General features: G+C 40.5%; 1 protein-coding gene across 1 annotated transcript in view; it reads right to left on the bottom strand.

Annotated features, from left to right (window-relative positions):
• ZMIZ1 (zinc finger MIZ-type containing 1) overlaps nucleotides 1–12721 on the bottom strand; it is a 287515-nt gene extending 274794 nt beyond the window's left edge. Inside the window, exon 1 of the mRNA XM_053948519.1 lies at nucleotides 12666–12721. The gene's annotated coding sequence lies outside the window, so the exon portion shown is untranslated. The remainder of the gene's footprint in view (nucleotides 1–12665) is intronic.
• Nucleotides 12722–18673: the final 5952 nt, after the last annotated feature.

The raw sequence follows: 18673 nt of genomic DNA, 5'->3' as shown, positions 1-18673 counted from the left end.
ATAATCATTATTCTCCATACACTTCACAACTTCCTTGTCCTTCCCCACACACTACATACACTAGACCTTTCCAATTATATCAACCGCAGTTTTATTCCAATGTAATGATGGCACAACTTATAAATTATATATATATATATCTAGAACAAGCTATGCACCAAATTGTATTTCCTCCTCCTAGAAAAAGGTCTGAAGATGAACAAAGGATTTATGCTGCTGCTCTTAAATAAAATACAGTTGCATCCTCTAGTTTGTATTAAGAATTAAAAGTACTCATTTGGTTTAAGAAACATGTGCTTTAAAACTATTTTTTTAAACTTCTCTTCTAAAGTTTCCTTTTATGTTTGTGTAACTGTCAAGTTTGTGATTTTTAACATTATTATAGCAGTAAAAACATGAAGAGGAAAAAAAAATAGACTTAAGAAATGTGAACATTTCCAGTTCTCTGCCATTCCCTCTAATCCTTTACATCAATATAAGTTGTGGTTAATGCTAAATATCTAGTGCTATCATTGAAGGCAGCACTTAGCCCTATCCATGTACCTTGATATTGAGTGTTGTCAAAATACTTTTCTTGCTACCACAGTTTAAGAAAATGAAACTGATGGCAAGAGGAAAATTTTGGAAAACTAAGGATCTTCACACATGAGGATCTCTAAACTCTTCAGAGTTATGTGAACACAGTACCCACCCAAATCCCTGACACCCAGAAATGATGCCAGTTGCAGGAACTGAGGTATTCTCCTGGCAGCTCACTCGCTGCCTAACAGGTCATCTACAGAAAAGCTCCTTGCAAACTCCCACCTCTCCCTCCCCTCAGAACCACAGCCAACTTTTCAGGCAGTATCCTGGGTATTTTACTGCTTCCACACTGATGGACAAGGTGAATGTGGCAGCACGCCCTCAAAATATCACTTGAAAAAATAAAGGCACGCAAAACAACCCAACTATGAGACTCGTCATTTTGATAGCCTGCTGCGGATCAGAAATTAGCCTACATCTATTTAAATACATGTAAAGTGTCTTGTTTGGCAGATTAAAGCAAGAGCTGCTTTGATTTGTCTTCCTGCTTCCCCACCTCTCCACTGTGAAAGATGGAATTACTTCACTGAAAATTCTGGCAGGGGAAAGCCTGCACCAAAACAGGGAAACGGGCAGCAACAGAGACAGAGGCAGCCCAGGCACACACTGCTCCCTCCACGATGTTGACGTGCACATAGAATATCTGACATGTTATCTTCTTCCAGAGTTCCCCCAACACCTGCACTAGGAGCATCCAAAGAAGACCTTCTGTGGCAGCACACAATCTGGCCCTGAGATGGGTCCTGAGCTCCATCCCCAGCAGCTGCACTCTGCTGCTGCGCTGTGCACACACGGCTGGGGATTCAAGGCAGCAGCCAAAGCTGAACAGGGAATTTCAGGGCTCTCTGCCTCTGGTGGGGTCACTCCAGCAGCTCCTCCATCAGAGTAAAAACCAAGGGAAGGAGAGTGAGTGGCAAGAACAGCAAATGTTGCTCAAAAGGATTTCATGTTCCTTCCACATGCAATAAATGTGTAGAGGGAACAAGCTGATTTTAGCACCCTCACTCTCCCATGTTTAGTTGCATTCCTTTTCTGCTATTTAACTCCTCCCATCTCAAAAACTAACAAACAAACCTCACAGTAAAAGAACCCCAAATACCTGCCCTAATTTCTAAGTCAGGAATCCTTTGCTTCAGTTCCAGGACCCAAAGCAGCACTAAGTTTGCAGAATTTTACCTGAATTTCTGATGCATCACATCAGTTTTAGATGGTTAACACTTGTCTCTCAGTAACACTGATCTCTAGTTGCACTAATTTTAGAACAATCTAAATCAATCCTGAAACCTGAACAAAACTATTGAAGCACCATAGATAAAGCTCAGTTAAAATCCTGTACTAGCTTTTCTCAACTGATATTTGAAACCATAGCACTCATCAATATTATGGATTAATACTGACTTTTACTCTTAAGCTCACAGTATTTCTCCAGCTGTATTTAGTGGCTATTACTAAAATTATCTGCATTTCAATTTTTCAGCATTCACATCTTTCTACTACTTTCCCAACAGATTTCTTTTATTATAATTTTTTGGCCCACTGCCCTTCCTCACAGTGTCCACAATCCGTGGAGAAGAGATTGCTGATGGCGTTATCACAGGCAAACAGAATGAAGCTAATGGTAACAGGCACTCCTTGCTAGGTAATTATTATAGGAGAAAGAATGCAAATGAGCCCTAATCTGTCTCACACAATGGCAGAGGTCTCAGATTTGCATTAAACCTTTTGCAGCTCTCCCAGATTGGGGACTGCAGATAACAATGCATCTGCAGCCCAGGCTGCCCCAGCAGTTATTACATTGTGCCCCAGCAGGTACAGTGTCCCTGAATGACTCTCTCCTCCCCTTTTATATCTCTGGTCCCCTCCTCCTTCTCTCCTTCCCCCCAGCTTTGCAGAAAAAAAAGCTAATTGTGCATGCCATTTGGCTCGATTCATGTTTACAATGAAGAAGAAAGCAGAGCTGTTTAGTAATTATAAGAGAGAAATGGACATCAGAAAACCTCCATTCTATTCCCAGCTATGTCCTTCACTTGTCAGGGAACTGAAGGAAAATAACTTCACTTTTCTGTTCATCCATGTGTTCAGTTAGAAATACAGGGCTGGCATGTGTAGTAGCACAACAGACTCTCATTTTACAGAGGCACCTGCTGAATACTTCCAGGAAATTAATGCTAGACTTCACTCAAACCTAGGCTGAGTTCATGATAAGCCGCGGTCCTTCAGAAGAACCACTGCTTAGATCTCAATTCCCCATCTGATAATAGGTTGTAAAGAATGATATTCTTTTCCAGCACTGTATTCTGCTATAAAAACACCTAAACTAACACCTGCCAGCTGGGACCATGCTCAGGGCTCACACAGGTGTCTGCCCACTAGCAGATCTTAAAAGAAGGTGCAGGAACTATGATTGAGGTACTCTGATCACAAGCCACATAGCAAAAGGTTTTCCCAAATCTTATCTTCTGTAGCTTCTTCCATATGGCTTGCTTGGATTAGGAGCATTGGAGTCGAACGTATTGAACCTTTCCCAAGTGAGTCCCTGGTCTGAGGTCAAAACTCCTTACCAGCATGAACAGACTTTTCCCAACGCTATCTGCCTTCTTTCTCGGATGCTCATTTTCTCCTGAGACAGTTTTGTCATATAGGGTATTTCCAAAATTAATCTTCAGGAATCAAGGTTTCTGCCACAGAAATGCAGACTAGAAAATGGAAACCACCAAACTCTAAGTGGGCATATAAACTACTCTGCATATTAAAACCCAGTCAACAACAATACCAACAAAAAAAAAAACCCAAAACAAACAAACACCTACAAAAACAAACCAAACAAAACAACAACCACCCCAAAATCAAAACAATAAACTATTGCCAGAAAGTAACAAATTTTTTTTACAACAATACTTAAAAAAACACAGCTGTAGAAAATGCAACAAGTTTTTTTAAACAGCATGTAACAAGTTAGCTTTTCAATAATCAAAATTTTGCTTATTTCCATCTCATGGTGCAGTAGGCGGGGCAGTGCTACTTCTTTATACACTTACTGAAATATACTATACATGTCTCTGGGATGGTCTCTGATAGCTGGTATCCTCAAGCAACATTCATCACACCTAAACAATCAGTTTAAAAACATATTTATTTTTAAGTGATGCTCTGTTATGATATTGAAGCTTTCTGGAAGAATCTTCTTCCATTTGCACTGACATTTAAGGTTCTTGCCACTTGGAAGGACTGATATGGTACAACATTATGAATGATCATTCTTTACATCAGAAAAGCAAAAGCTGTCTTGCACTGGTTAGTTCCCGTAAAACAAGAAGGGGATTTTCATTCATCTGGTTCATAAAGCTGAGAACATTTTCCCATGTAGTCTTTGTGCTAACTTTCCAACACTAGAAAGCATTCAATTCAGAACACAAGAAGAGGGTATTTTTACGTTATCGAGGCATGGCAGGTATCAGAACCTGCAATTTAAATTTTAACATACTCAGGCTCAGATTTGTCACTGGTCTCTAGGCTGCTCCTCCCAGTGACCAGTTACTCCCAACTGTGTACTGGTGCCATTTATATGTGCATAAAAACCTTCTTCCAAACCCAGATGTAGTTGTGAAGAGCCTGACAGACTCACCCTCACTTCGAAGTCAAGGATTACCACATTGCTGCTGGACCAGCAAAAGCACCAGGGCAGAGAAAGTCAGCAGGACACCCCAAACCAATTTTACTGCCACCTGAATGCACCCAGCTGACTCTGCCTGCAGTGGACTCAGCTATCTCACCTCCTCCTGCAGTGGAGGAGGAAAGGGAGGAATCCTGGAAGATAAGGAACAGGGAGCACAGATATCTTCATGGAGAACTACTGCTCACTCTGTGACCCTTGGCCCATCACCAAAGCCATGCACTTCAGGACCACTCTCACATTAAGCATTAACTCAGGCAGTTCAGCTGTGTTGCCGAGTAGCCGGTCAAATATTTACAAAGGTTTCAGAAGGTGCAAGATTAACCTCATCCTTTCAGTGTAAAACTCAGTGTCACGATTTCATACTCTGTTTTGCAAAGCAAGAAGTCACGATTCTAAAGCTTTGAGACTTGCAACGCAGTCGTTAGAAAGAATAATCCAAACAGGAAAACTAAGAGGGACTCAATGCACACTGTAGACAAAATATTGGCACCACATACAGTGCTGGCAAGTAGAGCAGCATGCTGTGTTCCTAAGGGGGAGAACAAGTAAAATCCACCTCCTAGAGTGGTGATGGCAACCTCACCTGAACAGCAGCCTTTCCCTTTGTCCAGCTGCCTCCAGGTCATTTTACAGCAAAGACAAAAATTGTCACTGTGCTTTCAAGGATCCCAACAGCTTTCCAACCCTGTGCTCCCTCCCACCCCGCCATTCTCAGCAGCCTTTTCAGAGTTTCCCTCTATAGCAGCATTCTGCGTTTCAGGGATTCAACCTTTCAACTGAAGCATGAGAGATCGCTTATACTGTTGAACCGGTGGAGCTGCCAGCCTCCCCTTTGTTGCACAAGGATTTACACTTGAATGGCTCTGGGAAGCTGAGTCTTTTAAGGAAAGGCTGGTGGGGGGGAAGACAATTTCCTTGCCAGCATCCTATTCGCAAAGCACATTCACCTACCAGCTCAACTTCTCCAGTTCACAACTACAGGAACCTTATCGAACCACTAGTTGCTAAGTTTACTGTGAGGTGACTTTAACGAATAATTTGCTAATTTTAGTTTACTTCAACAAGGATATACATAGTCTTAAGTGAAGTTCATTTCGAGCCTAAATGTGGGCACTTAATGTAATTCAGGCCAATGTAAATTATGTAATTATCTTAATCTGTGACTCACTTATGTATTTCCTATTATAGCCTTGCACTGCCATGCACATCATAGTCCATCGAATGGCTTCTACAGCTTTTCAAGAGAGACACTGGGGAACAACCACAATGGCACAGATGCACTGCAGAAAATCATCTGAAACAAGAGTATGCAAGCCTGCTCCAGTTCAACAACAGCACATGGCTTTGGCCCTCTACTTAACCATACACACAAGTAGCACCAGCCTGGTACATTTCTGTTCTTAAATTGCAAATGGGTGGATAATTACTTACTGGTTTCAGGCTATGTTAGCAGTTACCAAGCACTATCATACTGCTGCCTTTCAAACAGCGACACTCTGGTAAGTCCACACAGCTTTTTGTTTGCCTGCTTGGAAGCATAAAGCCTGCTATCACCAAAGAAAAATAATAGCATCCGAAGTTTGAAAATTGACAAATGCTAATCTGGCATAGAAAAAGATCTGTAAGGAACATTCCTTCTGGTTTTAAAATGCTACACCTGCTTCTGATTAGACTCTATTTCCTGAATTCTGAATTGGCCACATGCTGAAACACATAGCACAGCCTGCAGAGTGCAGCAAGAAAAAGGCTAGCACAATCCAGAGCTGGTGGCAAACCACAGTCCCCATGAAAACCACATGTGCCAGAGACCAAATATTTTGCGTTTTGCTTACTGCTAATAAAGCTGCTTCACTTCATTAAAAGCAGCTTATCATTTTATCTACTCACTCTGATTAATTAGCCACTAGTTAAAATGAATGAGCACTTGATTCGAGGATTCTATTAATGTGACACTGGTGAACCACCGCTTGCATACTTCTTCCATCCTTTTCCTTTTACTCTCCATCCTCCCCACACCCAGTGTCTTATCAGATTGACATTCCCAGAACCCTTTGGGAATATCAAAACACCTTTAAGACAGAGGTGAGTAAGGAAATGTCCCAAAGTCCAAAATTCTTCCAAAAAGCTCACTTTTCCTGCTGAAATATACAGATGTATGTAATCTACTTCTCACTGTAATTATGATCACAAGCTTGGAAAAAAGAGACAGACTGCATTGCTGGGAACAGGGGCAAAACAACAGTACCTTTAATACATATAACTTATTTGTCCTTCCAGAATAAAAATTTTAACTATGAAGTACAAACAGCAGTCAGTTCAATCAAAAACCTGACTTTCTTAGAGAGCGAAGAACTTTCTCCCAAGCCAAATACCATGTGCTGTATATGCATAAAGACAGCTTCTGCTACAGTATATGCCTACAGATTTCACAGTTGCATATGATCGCCAAAATCTCAATTTCTAGCAGCAAAAAACGTATGTCACTATTATTTAGCCAAGCATCTGAAGACTGAAATATATCCTAGCTGCTCATTTTGCTGGAAAACAGTGCTTTGCTTCATATACCTAACCTTCTTGTCTAATCAACTGATTTTATTATGACTGTCAGAAATACCCAAATGTATTTGGGAAACTTTAAAAAAATAAAGAAAACCAAAGCCAGACACCTTCCCTTTTCCTTCTTTAAAATGTTAAGTTTCCACTCTTTCACAACAATGCCCACCGAAGACTGAAAAATCATTAGGCTTGAAATTGCAACAAATCCACATTTTGACAGAGCAATGGAAGGAAAGAAGTTTGGGAGAAGGGGAAATAAAACTTCCTGGGTCATTCTAACATTTAGATCTAATTTCCTGTTTAATCAAGAATAGTAAGGAAGTGACTGGAAACTTTTTATTTTTGCTACAAGCAATTCTAAGAGATCTCTTTCAAGAGAATAGCTTGGTTAGGGTATGAACTGCAGACTATAAGCATAAGCTTGAATTCACCATCCAGCCTGAAAGGCTGTATGTGAGAAGGCACCAAAGCAAGATCTAGTTTACATCACACAGCAGGGCAGTAACTGACCATGAGTCACTGATGTACTTCATCTGGCTTTTAAGGCCACCAGATAAAAATGTTTTAGGACACATTTTACAAAGCACTTTCCAGTATAAGTTTAACTGGCCAGTTCAAATCTGCATAAAATTTTCTAGACAAAATTTCTTCATGGCAAGGCTTCCAAGATGAAATATCTCCTGTCCTGCAGCTGGCAAGACATTAGTGCAGCTCTCTACTGTAATAACTGCGTTAACCGAGCAAGAGTCCTCCCGTGGGCTAAGCCCAAAAGGGATGAGACAGGATGAATGATTTCTGCTACCACAGCCTGGGCTGCCAGTAGTACCCTGTCTTCACAGTACCCTAGGCAGCACCACATAAAGCCACATGTATGCCAAACAGAGGAGAAGAGACAAAAACCGCTGGAAAACATGATTTTGAAATACCAACTCATGATTTTGGATTCATACTTTAAAATACTTGGTTTAGGAATAAAAAATTCTACTGTTTTGGGTTCATTATTATTTTTTTTATGAATGGCCAAATTATTGAAACTTATAATAAAGAACTCACATGTATTTTTGTGTACCTGAAAGATGGAGCAATATGCAATCAGATGGGTCATTTCCTAGCAAAAAAAGACAGTTATCACTTTTAAGAAAGCAATAGGTCTTAAGAAATCCAGGTCTTTTTCATTGCTAACTTCAACAAGGACTTTATAGCTGATTTGGGCCTTGCAGCTTTTTGAAGGACTAACAGAAAATATAAACCAAAGTAAAACAACAAATCCTGCCACTTACACTTTGTTCCTCTCAGTCATTCATTATGGATTGGCACAACATGCTCTCTCAGAAACTCCTTCCTGTAGACTGGCAGTTGGTAGTGCCAGGGCTCTGCAGCAGTCACTGCAATCCACTTGAGCCAGAGAGTTCCTCCTAGAGCCCTCCAAAGCTCCAGAGAGCACAGGAAGCCACCTCAATGCTCAGGGCAATACTTACACACCAGAGATGATGGTGAGAAGGCATCTGGCCTCCAGAAGCATCCCTTCAATCCCTGGGTGTGGATGAAAAGAGGAGTCAACCAATGACCCAACTGCAGTTCATCAGGGTGATGGAAGAGGTGAAAAGAGGAGGCTTCAGCACAAGGGAATATGCTACTCCATACAGGACTTATTCCTAAAGAAGAAACTCAGTTCTGTAGTCAGGAGTAGGTCTATTCACCTGAAACACAATGACCACGAGGAATATCCAAAACCCCGCTCACTGCATTATGGACAACTGAGGCAGGCAGACCATAACTGCTGAAACCAGAGCAAAGCCAAGCAACCCAGAGTTACTCTGCTAGCACTAAGGACTGCAAGGTTTTAATGAGGTACAACAAATAGTCATTGCCATAGCCACAGTACAGGGCAGGGGGCACACACCACAGGACAGGACCTTCTAGCCCTCCATACACAGAGATGTCCCAAGACAAGCCCTTGCAGTGTTCTCACCTCATCTTCCTAAAACTCTACTCACTCATGTCCGTGGACCTGTAAAGTTTGCCCTCAGAAAAGGGCTGACTCAGACAACTGAAAATTACAAACCATGGTTCTCAGTATAGCTTTGACCTATCTTCCTTTGCCTAGCTATGCTAAATTTTCGTTCTGCTTAATGCTTTTTAGACCTTGTCTATAAAAAAAGAAATTTACAATTTACAAAGTTAATTTCAGCTCTGAACTCTCCACTTCGTATACACTTGAAACCACTAAAGATGTTTAAAACTATCTTCCTGGAGGTACAAAATAATCATTTAGCTCTCTAAATCTACGTGGTAAACAGATTCTAAACATAAAAACTACCTGAAAAATGCACTGCTGGGATAGAAGTTATTTTTCCTTCTCCAATAAGATTTATGAGATTTAAGTCTTCTCCATCAGAGTAAAGAATTAATACCTGTAATATTCATGAAATGAAACTCTGAAAACAATCAAAGCTTTTACTAAAAAGCAAGAGAGGGCAGGCTTATTGTTAAGTTAATGAAGTACTTAAAGACCTTAAGCTGTGGCAAAGTCCTGATTTAAAGTGGGAGATGGTTAAGGTTTTGCAAATTGAGAACTCTAGAAGAACCTGTCATCCTCTCCTAAGGTGCAATACAGCTTTGACGGGTACATCATTTTACTGAATACAGTTATTGAATGAGAAATACTAACCTCAAAGATCTGAAAGGATTTGAAGGAGAAAAAAACCCAAGACCTGAAACAAACACCTTGTTGAAATGCTCTACAAATGCTCAAGAACTGTGAACTTGATTTATAAATGAAAAGAAAAAAACAATTAGGGCAAACTTCCAACTGACAGCTACGTTATTACAGACATGGTGTTTAACATACAGTGTCACCCACCTGAAATGTTAGCTAGTAGCAGTACCACCATTCCCTTGGAGATGGTTCAGGTTGATAGAAATAAAAAAGGAAAATGTAGAAATGATGAGGGAAATAAAAGAGCTTAAAAAAAAATAATCAGTGTAAAATAGTCATTCTAGATGCACTGATACAAAACATAACTTCTGAAAAAATCTGAATGGAGGTCGAGTTCCTCTTTTAACAAACAAAAAAATTGACAACTATCTTTACCCAAATTTAGTTAAGAGGAACAGGCAGAGAAAAGTACAGCATTAAAGGCAAAAAACAAAACACAGCAAACTGTGACCCAGTGGACAGCCTGATCTTTTGTTGCCTTGTCCCTGCCCTGCCTCTCCCTCTCCTTTCTGACCGCCCCCTTCAACACTTCCAAACTGAGAAGGAGTATATGTTCCCCATCCTCCACCTCTACTGAACCTGCTCTAGTCCAAGACATGGGCAAGAATTTCCTCTTGCTTTGGTTCTCAAATTTCACTGTCACATCCAGCCTCTCCCCCCAGAGCTTTTCACCCCGAGGACTCCAGTCTGCATGACTGCATTTGATAATACAGACTCTGCTGCTTAAATACCTTGCATTTGCAGACAGTTAAAGCATGTTTTACAAAGGTACCATAAAGGGGCTCAGCAACACACACTTCCTGGGCATGCAAGCCTGCAGCAGCTGGAAAGGGACCCTGTCCAACACGGTACAGTTTCCCTCTCCTCACTAGGATGAAAAGGAGCACACAGAGACAAGGCCTTTGTGCTGGAGCCATTCCCAAGCCATGGCTTCAGAGGAATGATCTATCTGACATGTTGCAACTCAGGAAGCATGTGCAGGGAAAGGAGGAGGGGAGCAGCAGGCAGGGATTCCCCTCCAAATTTCCCGTACTGTGCAACAGGGACAAACAGATGTATGCAGCCAGAGAGAAATAGCAATGGGCTCTGCACAGCCTCTCAGCTGATCCTACAAACTGAGCAGTGGCACTTGGCTCCACTGCACACCACTGCATGTGACATATGCTGGGAGGGAGACAATAACAAGAAGCGATGCCCACAATCCTGCAAAAGAGATCTTCCCTCAGTCCCCAACCCAGGGAGTTTAAAGTATTCAGAAACAGTACAAAAACTCAGCTGGAGCTACGAATCCTTATAGAATCTTTCCTCCACACATGCAGCTCAGCCAAGCCTCCTACATCTCAGTGTGCCCCAAAATTTTGTTTTTCAAAGGAATTTTAGAGCCTTTGCTTGTTTGGCAGAAAACAGGCTCAGAAGCCACAAGGCAGCTTGTGCAGGTTCCTCTCAGCATGCCACAGCATCAGTGGCGGAGGCAATGCCTGCCTGCAACAGCACAGGCAGCTGCATTCTTTAGTCTGGCACCAAGGAGGAAAGCTATCATCCATTTTTAAGTTAGATTCAGGGAACCAGCTGGGGACCAATGATTGCCATTTTTGAAGTGCAGGAAGAGGAGTGTAACCAGCTTTTCCATAGTAACGAAGATTAGCGGCCCTGAGTCTGACACTCCTCCTGCATTAAAAGACAGGAGACAAAGAGAGAGACAGGTAATTACACAGAAGGAGCCCTGGGGAAATCGCAAACTCCTTGAGAACCCTTTAGCTGGTCTGTATGTTTCTCCTTGTCTCCGCTTCAGCTGAAGATCCCCAAGAAACATTTGCCCATTAGATCATTAGCTTTATTGCAGAAAGTAGCCAGACAGCTGGTTGTGGCTGTTCAATAAAGACTTAGCTTGCCTCTGCAAGAGATGGAGAATGAGAAAAAGAACATCCCAAGGCACATTACCTGTCTGGAGCTTATCCTTGATACGTTAGTGTACTTAGTCAGTGTGAGGGTCTGACAAACGAACTCTGACAAATCTTGCTGGGGCAATTTAAGACATTATTGCTTCTCACTGTCTTTCAAAACCCTTCACAAATGTTAGGACCATTGAGCAATCCAGCAGGAAAACTTGTATCATGCACTCGCCTCTCCAATTCAGAATCTAGCAAGTTAGCATAAATCCCTTCTCAGAGCTGAATTAAGACATCAATTCTGAACCAGAATGGCTGAGGTCTACACAGAAGACATTACCTCCAATATAAAGAGCATTAACATCTATCACAAAGACGGAAGAGGAAATGACACCTCAAAGCACTGCAGCTCCTAAACAAATACAAATCTTTAATATTAAAATACATATGCAATTTGTCTAGCAACAAACTTGAGTCTACTCGTGCTGCTCATAGTGCTCTGTGAATCAGCACTAATTTTTTGGGCTTTATATATCCCCAAAACAAACTGAATGCCTTGCAGTAAAAAGACAGACATGGATTTTCCTATCACCACATAACTACAAAATTAAATTCCTCTCACACACATTTTGCACTTCTGTCCAAAACTGGAAAAAGTCCAGATAGTTAAAGACTTGCCACGTCTTTTACCATTCCGAACTAGAGTTGGGCTTCCAGATAGTTCCTGTCTTATCTGTCAGGGATACAACCAGCCACAAAACCATGACAGACCCCAGAGAAGACATCAGGTTTAAAAAACTAACCAAAACAACTTAACAACTAAACCAATCTGTATTTGCCCGATCAGAAGTACGTGTCTGATAATAACAAAAGAAGCACTTTGAGTTATGCTTCTTCAGCTTGTCTTCTCCAGACCTAACTCTCTCTTTCCATCCAAGCTGATAGTCAGGCAAAGATTTAGTTAATCAGTCTGCAATACAACAGGTTTACTTTTTTTCCTCTGCAAGCATTTAAAATATATCTCATCTTCTAGATTTTCTCAAGGGACAGTATCCTACACTTAGTAGTAGAGCAAGAAGTGCACAAAGCTTCTGTTTGCATTCCAGTATTAGAAGGGCAACCCACATGAACCATAAGTTTGGCTAAACTCCACGTAGACAAACTTCTTCTGCCATCACCTGCCCTTCCAGAAGGAGCAGAGCAGGCAAGACACCTTGAAAAGCAGATAGCAATTACCCCTTACCTTTCTGAAGAGGCCGCCGCCAATTAGCACATTCCTGGAGCTTCTGAATCAAGCAAGAAGAAGAAAGGAGGGGAGGGGAAAAAAAAAAAAAAAGAGAGAGGAGAGAGCTGTTTTCTTCCTCAGCACAACAGTATTTCCTGAGGGGAGGAGAAAAAAAGAAGTAGAAAAAAGGAAATAAGCATTAGCTTTAATGATTTTCGAAGAGGCAACCAAATACAACTCTTGCTTGATAGAGCTACTGTGTCACTACTTCTGCACTTCCAAAATACCAGTTTAGGGTGTCCTGTGTTTTCTCCATTGTCACCTTACCAAAACAGGGACTATGAATGTCAAGTCAACCACTACTAAGAAAAGCAAAGAGATTCCTGTTAGAATGGGATAAAGTCCCATACTAGAATGGGTTAAAGTCCAATTAAAAAATATTCTTGAGCACTTATTCTATTAAGTAAACAAGCTTCAGCCAAGCTCACGCCCAGTTCTGTAAAAATTCAAATGAGCCACATTTACTATCAAAATAGTTGGCAAAAGGCAAATTCCAACATGCATACTGAACATACAGGTATATACCGACATTCAAGTGCTTATGTACAGTGCTCTGAGAGGATCATACCTACAATTATGAGGTATTTGCAATTAATCATAATTTTTGTTTCTTTTTAAGACTTCTCTTTTTCTTAAGACAATCTATTCCAGCTATGTAAAATCTTTCAGTAACAGCAAGAGTAAGTATTTGTGTGAAGTTTTTTAAAACAGACTGAAGGGAAAGGGATCTAAAAAACCTTTTGACTAAAGGTACCGCTTCGAAATCAAGCTTCACTCTCTTAAAACCACAATTCCTCACCTCAGACCATCTCTCTCTCTCTGCCCTGCTCCTAACATGACTTTAAAGAAACTTACAGACACAGAGATTTAATGGGCCCCTCCCTACCTCCAGTACCTGCCTCTGATGAAAGGCAGGAAAATCAAGTGGAAAATTATTTTAAAGCATGAATGCAAGACATTAACATCTTTGAGGAAATGGCAATCAAGGTTTTCCACAGGGAATGAGCAAAGGGAAACACGACCAGTCTGTTCTCCATCACACTTTGTTGGCTTATATTAGTACAGAAAAACTCTACCCTTTTCTGTCCCATGAAAAATCTGAACACAAGTTCTCAAAATAAGGAAAAAAGTCTATGCTACCTTACATTTCCACACACACTTCTGCCACCCTTCAAAACAACAATTAACCCATCTGCTAACAGCATACAGATCCTAGTCTCCTGGAAAACATTTGAAATAAGGAGACCCAACAGATAGGATACAACATAAAAGGCAGCACTTCTACCACAGCATCTCCCTCAAAGCCACCACGTTTGTCCAATTCTAAATGGCCACAGTTCCTGCATTTCTCTAGGGGACAAAAGCTCTCTTTTTCTCTCCTCCTGTCAGCAAGACTTAAAGCTGCAAGAGTAATTCTGTCCAGATTCCCCTCTAGATAAGCAATGATTTAAAGAATTCATGAAGTGGCAGTGTAAATAAACAATGAAAAACTACATAAAGATCACAGATGACAACACACAGAAAATGTGCACTAAGGAGAGAAAGAACAAGCTCAGTGATTCAAAACCTCTTCTGCCTTGTTATGTGCACCCATAAATAGGCGCAGCAATAATTTGACAAAGTGAAAGAATGGATCCTGACACAAAAATGTAGCTACTTAAAAACCTGCCTCCTCAACCTTCTGCCTAAAGGCAAACCTTCCCACAGTGTTTAATTTCACTTTCTCAATGTCTTACACCCCTCATCAGTGGCATTTCTGCTTTCTGTCAGCTTTCACCATCTTGTACTAATTGATGCAAAGCAACTTAAGCTGAAACCTGGAAAACTCAAATAGTTTTGGTTTTTTTAGTTGGGTTTTTTTTTGGATTTTTTTTTTATTTTTTTGTGTTGGTTATTTGTTTGTTTGTTTTTTGTTTTTTTGGGTTTTTTTTTAAGGGAAACAGTGCTACAGCCCTAACTATGGGGACAGGAGAAGAAATGACCCTTAGTGAATTGCTCCTGACACGTGTACATCCCGAGGCTATGTGCAAATCAATACTTACTGAGCAGCTCAGCACAGATCAGGTTGCAAAACAAAAGAAAAAAATAAATTGTATCACCCCCTCAAACATACATTATTTTTGTATCCCTAAATCAAATGAATAATTTGCTGTTCTTTTTCATTGTCAAATAAAAACAATGCTTTTGACAAAATCCCCCCCCCCCCCCCCAGATCTCCAGTAAAGTCTGTTAAGAATTTAAGTACTGGTTATATTTAAAGTGCTTAAAAATTTTGCCCTTCCATCCTATTACTAGCAGGAGGAATAATTTAAAGCAGACGTGGAAGATTTGAAGAAAACAAATTTTCAAATCAAACATAAAATCAAGAGGTGGCAAAAAGGAAGCCTTAGTGCAAAAAACCAAAGTTTTTAAACAACATTCTCAGGCAGACAAATCTGTCTCAAGTACCATCTAGAGACATAGGTTTGACTCAACATGACTTGCTCCAAAGAAGGTGAGATTGGTCTGTTCTCAAATCCTCAGGCAAGAAAAAACGTAAAGTGAAATAACGCATTACCCAAAAGTCAAATCCTAAGTGGAGAAACCTCACAAAATTACTTACAAAACCAAGAGACTTGACTAAATTTCTGGCACAGCCAGAGATAATTCGCATGAAAAAAATGTCAAAATGTTTTGGGTATACAGCCACTACAGGAAGGAAACAAACAGAAAACTGGGAAACACTGTATCAAAACCCAACAAATCGTTGACATCAACATTAGATAAATGACTAGGCATATGTTGAGTCAAACACTCTCAAGATGGTGTGTGAGTCAACTCCTGCAATGAATTTAGCAGAGTTGCTTTCCTACATCTAGCTTAATAAAAAATAATCCTCAATTATTCCAGCTAGGTCTGGGTTCTCATTAAATCTCACACGATGTGTGCCCATTCTGGACAGTACCTAAGCTGGAGATTTAAACATGGAGCAGGGATACTGGAATGTGATTTTGACTAATCTTTTCTGAATGATGATGCCAGATTTATTTTTCCTGCTGCACAACAAAGGTAGTGTTTTTTCCAAGCATTACCCAAATGTAGCCCACTCCTTATAGAAAATGCAAAAGTCCTGCAGGACATTTGCAGGTTCCAGCTCTTAAGTGATCTGGATACTTTTTACACTCAGAAAATAAAATTTTAGGAAAGTAATGCCCCTCACTTCCAGTCTGCACTGCATGACTGGCGAAGAGCTTGCTGACCTTATCATGTCTGACCCCTGCACGGAGCCCTGTCAGCTCTTGGAGCAACTCCTGCATCAACAGAAGCTCCCATGGTACATGACCAGCCTGGGTGATTTTCTGGTTTATTGCATTTTCTAGCTCTATGATGGTTACTAATTTCATTACACTGAGGAATTAGATCAGAGCACTGCTGTATGCAACAGAACCCTCCCCAAACCTTGTCCTTAACATAAGGCAGCTCAGGGTTTAAACCAAGGTGGGCATCATCATCAACACCTCTTAAAATTTACAGAGAAAACCAAGAAGTGTTCTCAAGGCTAGACTCTTCAATCTACATTTAACTAACAGCTACTCTTTTCAGGTGAATTTTAAGCACACTCAGAGTGTACTAATACAGGTCAAGTTTGTATCATAGTAAAAAGTTATTTTCTTTCTCTTCCTGTTGATTTTCAACCTTTTGATCTAGGAGAGGCAATAAAAAAACTATTTCCTTAACATCTATTGAGGGAAGTAGCAGTCTCCATTTCTTATTGCAAAAAACAAACAAGCAAGCTAAGAAAAAATACCTACTCTTAAACAGCATGATGAAACTGAACAAAACCTCGCAGCCTCAGGTTATGAAGCCAGGAACCTCTCCTACTTCTGAATCAGGTTCCTTCTCCAAGCTATTTTCTACTATCTACAGTTGACACAGAATCAGTATGAAATAGAACTCATACGTTTCATTTCATGTAACATTTCATGAAAACACAGTATAACATTTACCTACAGCAACATGAGAACAAGCTAGAAATTAGCACGTTCTCATTTATTTTAGTATGAATTAAAAGCATATCCCTACTATCCATGCATATGTATGTGTCCACGTGTCTCATACATACACCAGGGTAAGCCTTCCACCACAAACACCTGTACTGGAGACATCTGTGAAGAAAGAAGCTTCTTCAAGCATAAATACTATTTTCCCAGAACTGTATCTGCACAAAGACAGGAAGCTCTACTCAAAGCTCTTCTCAAGTATCTATTACAAAAAGCCAAGAAAAGGTAACCAAAGCGTTGTTGCAGAAGCACAGACAAAGCATAAAAACATGGCAAGAGTCAACGAAAGCACAGATCTCCTAAATAAATTTTCCTTTCATTTGCCTTAGTGAACTCATGGGATCCACCACCCACAGATGTCTAAGTAAAATACTAGATTTTACTTACATGAAATATATTTCCTATACAAGCAATGTAATTTTTATTAATTTGAACAAACTTTAATTCAAATGCCAAATTTTATTTCTATATCTTTATATAGAGGTGTTCACACAATTGCTTCCTATGGCTTTAATGTTACAGCTATCTGTATCTTCCCACCTGCTTTCCTTGGATCCTGAAAAAAGCTCCTCCCAAAATGACGTATGTCCAAGTGAAAAATCTGAGCTTTCAGAAGCACTACTCACATGGATGCATTTAGGTAACATGCCTATTAAAGCATGTATGACCTTTACCTACCAGTCTAACAATGACCCCACCAAGATTTATACTCCTATTTTATTGCAAAGTCTTGAGGCCCAAACTCAGTGCACTGAAGTACAATGAGAGATACTCACCATTTGAAAAATGTAGTCCCTTCCAAAGAAACAGGGTGGGAATAATTTTGTCAAACATTTATTTCTCCCTTTTAAGCTAGATCTAGAAGGAAGCAATAACATTGTCTAAAAGCCTTGCCCCTCAACCTTCCCCAAGTGATTGGGTGACAGGATGCTGATAAACCAGCTAAAATAACTGGTGGAGTGGAGCCCAGGAGACAGGACATAAGGGACAGGAGAGTCAGGTGCACAGCCACATCTGGGAAAGCAGCATCCTGCTGGGGCTCCCTTCTGGGCTGGCAACCACTGCTGCTCCCTGCTACCAGGTGGTAGCCTGTGTGCTGCTGTCACTGGGCTAGTGCTGACTTAACAACAGCCCCAAGGATAAGGGGCATGGGAAGGGGGCATGCAGAAGCTTTTTTTTTTTTTTTTTGCAGCAACTACCTCTATCTTACAAGCCTGATTGCATATTTTTCTATCTTATTCTTAATTAAAAAGAAGACACACTTCATGTTGGAAATAGGTATTTTTTGAAGCTTGAATCATTTAGCCTATTAAACCCAAGCCTGTAATATGGGTGTTATTTCTTAAAAACACACAGTAAATGCATTAAATTATTGATAGTCATTAAACTGGAAAAAAATTTAAACAGCTCTCAGCTTTTATCAATCATTTATGCAGTTTCCACTTGCACATCTCACTGGGTTGCTATCATATAGCACAGAGCAAAGAGTACAAATCCTGAAGGCATGAATTCATTTTCTCTTGATGCAGAGTAAAAATACTCTTGGCAGCAGGAGAGAGGCTAAAACATGAAGTAGAATGGTTGAAAGGAGTCTTCTGTTTTTTGCGGTAAACAGGTAGCAATACCAAGGAGCAGCAATTTGAAGCACCAAAGCCCATCCACTTCTGCTGTAAGGGCCAGTAACAACGTCATCAATCACCTCCAATACCTGGCAGCAGTTACAGGCAGCCCGACAGTGTTTACAAATTTGATCCCTATTTGAAATACATGTTAATTCAATGGCGTATGGGGAAAACAAGGAGCACTGAGGTGAATAGTAAAGCATCCAGCAACTTGAGCGAGATGAAGATTTCACCCCAAGCTGCTCATGAGCCAGTAAAGACCAATGATGTACAGAAAATCCCAACTTGTCACACTGACAGCCCG

Source organism: Vidua chalybeata, chromosome 8 (assembly GCF_026979565.1).
Source record: "Vidua chalybeata isolate OUT-0048 chromosome 8, bVidCha1 merged haplotype, whole genome shotgun sequence".
NCBI classification, from domain to species: domain Eukaryota; kingdom Metazoa; phylum Chordata; class Aves; order Passeriformes; family Viduidae; genus Vidua; species Vidua chalybeata.
Note: the sequence above shows the minus strand (reverse complement) of the source record. Positions and strands in the feature narration are given on the sequence as shown.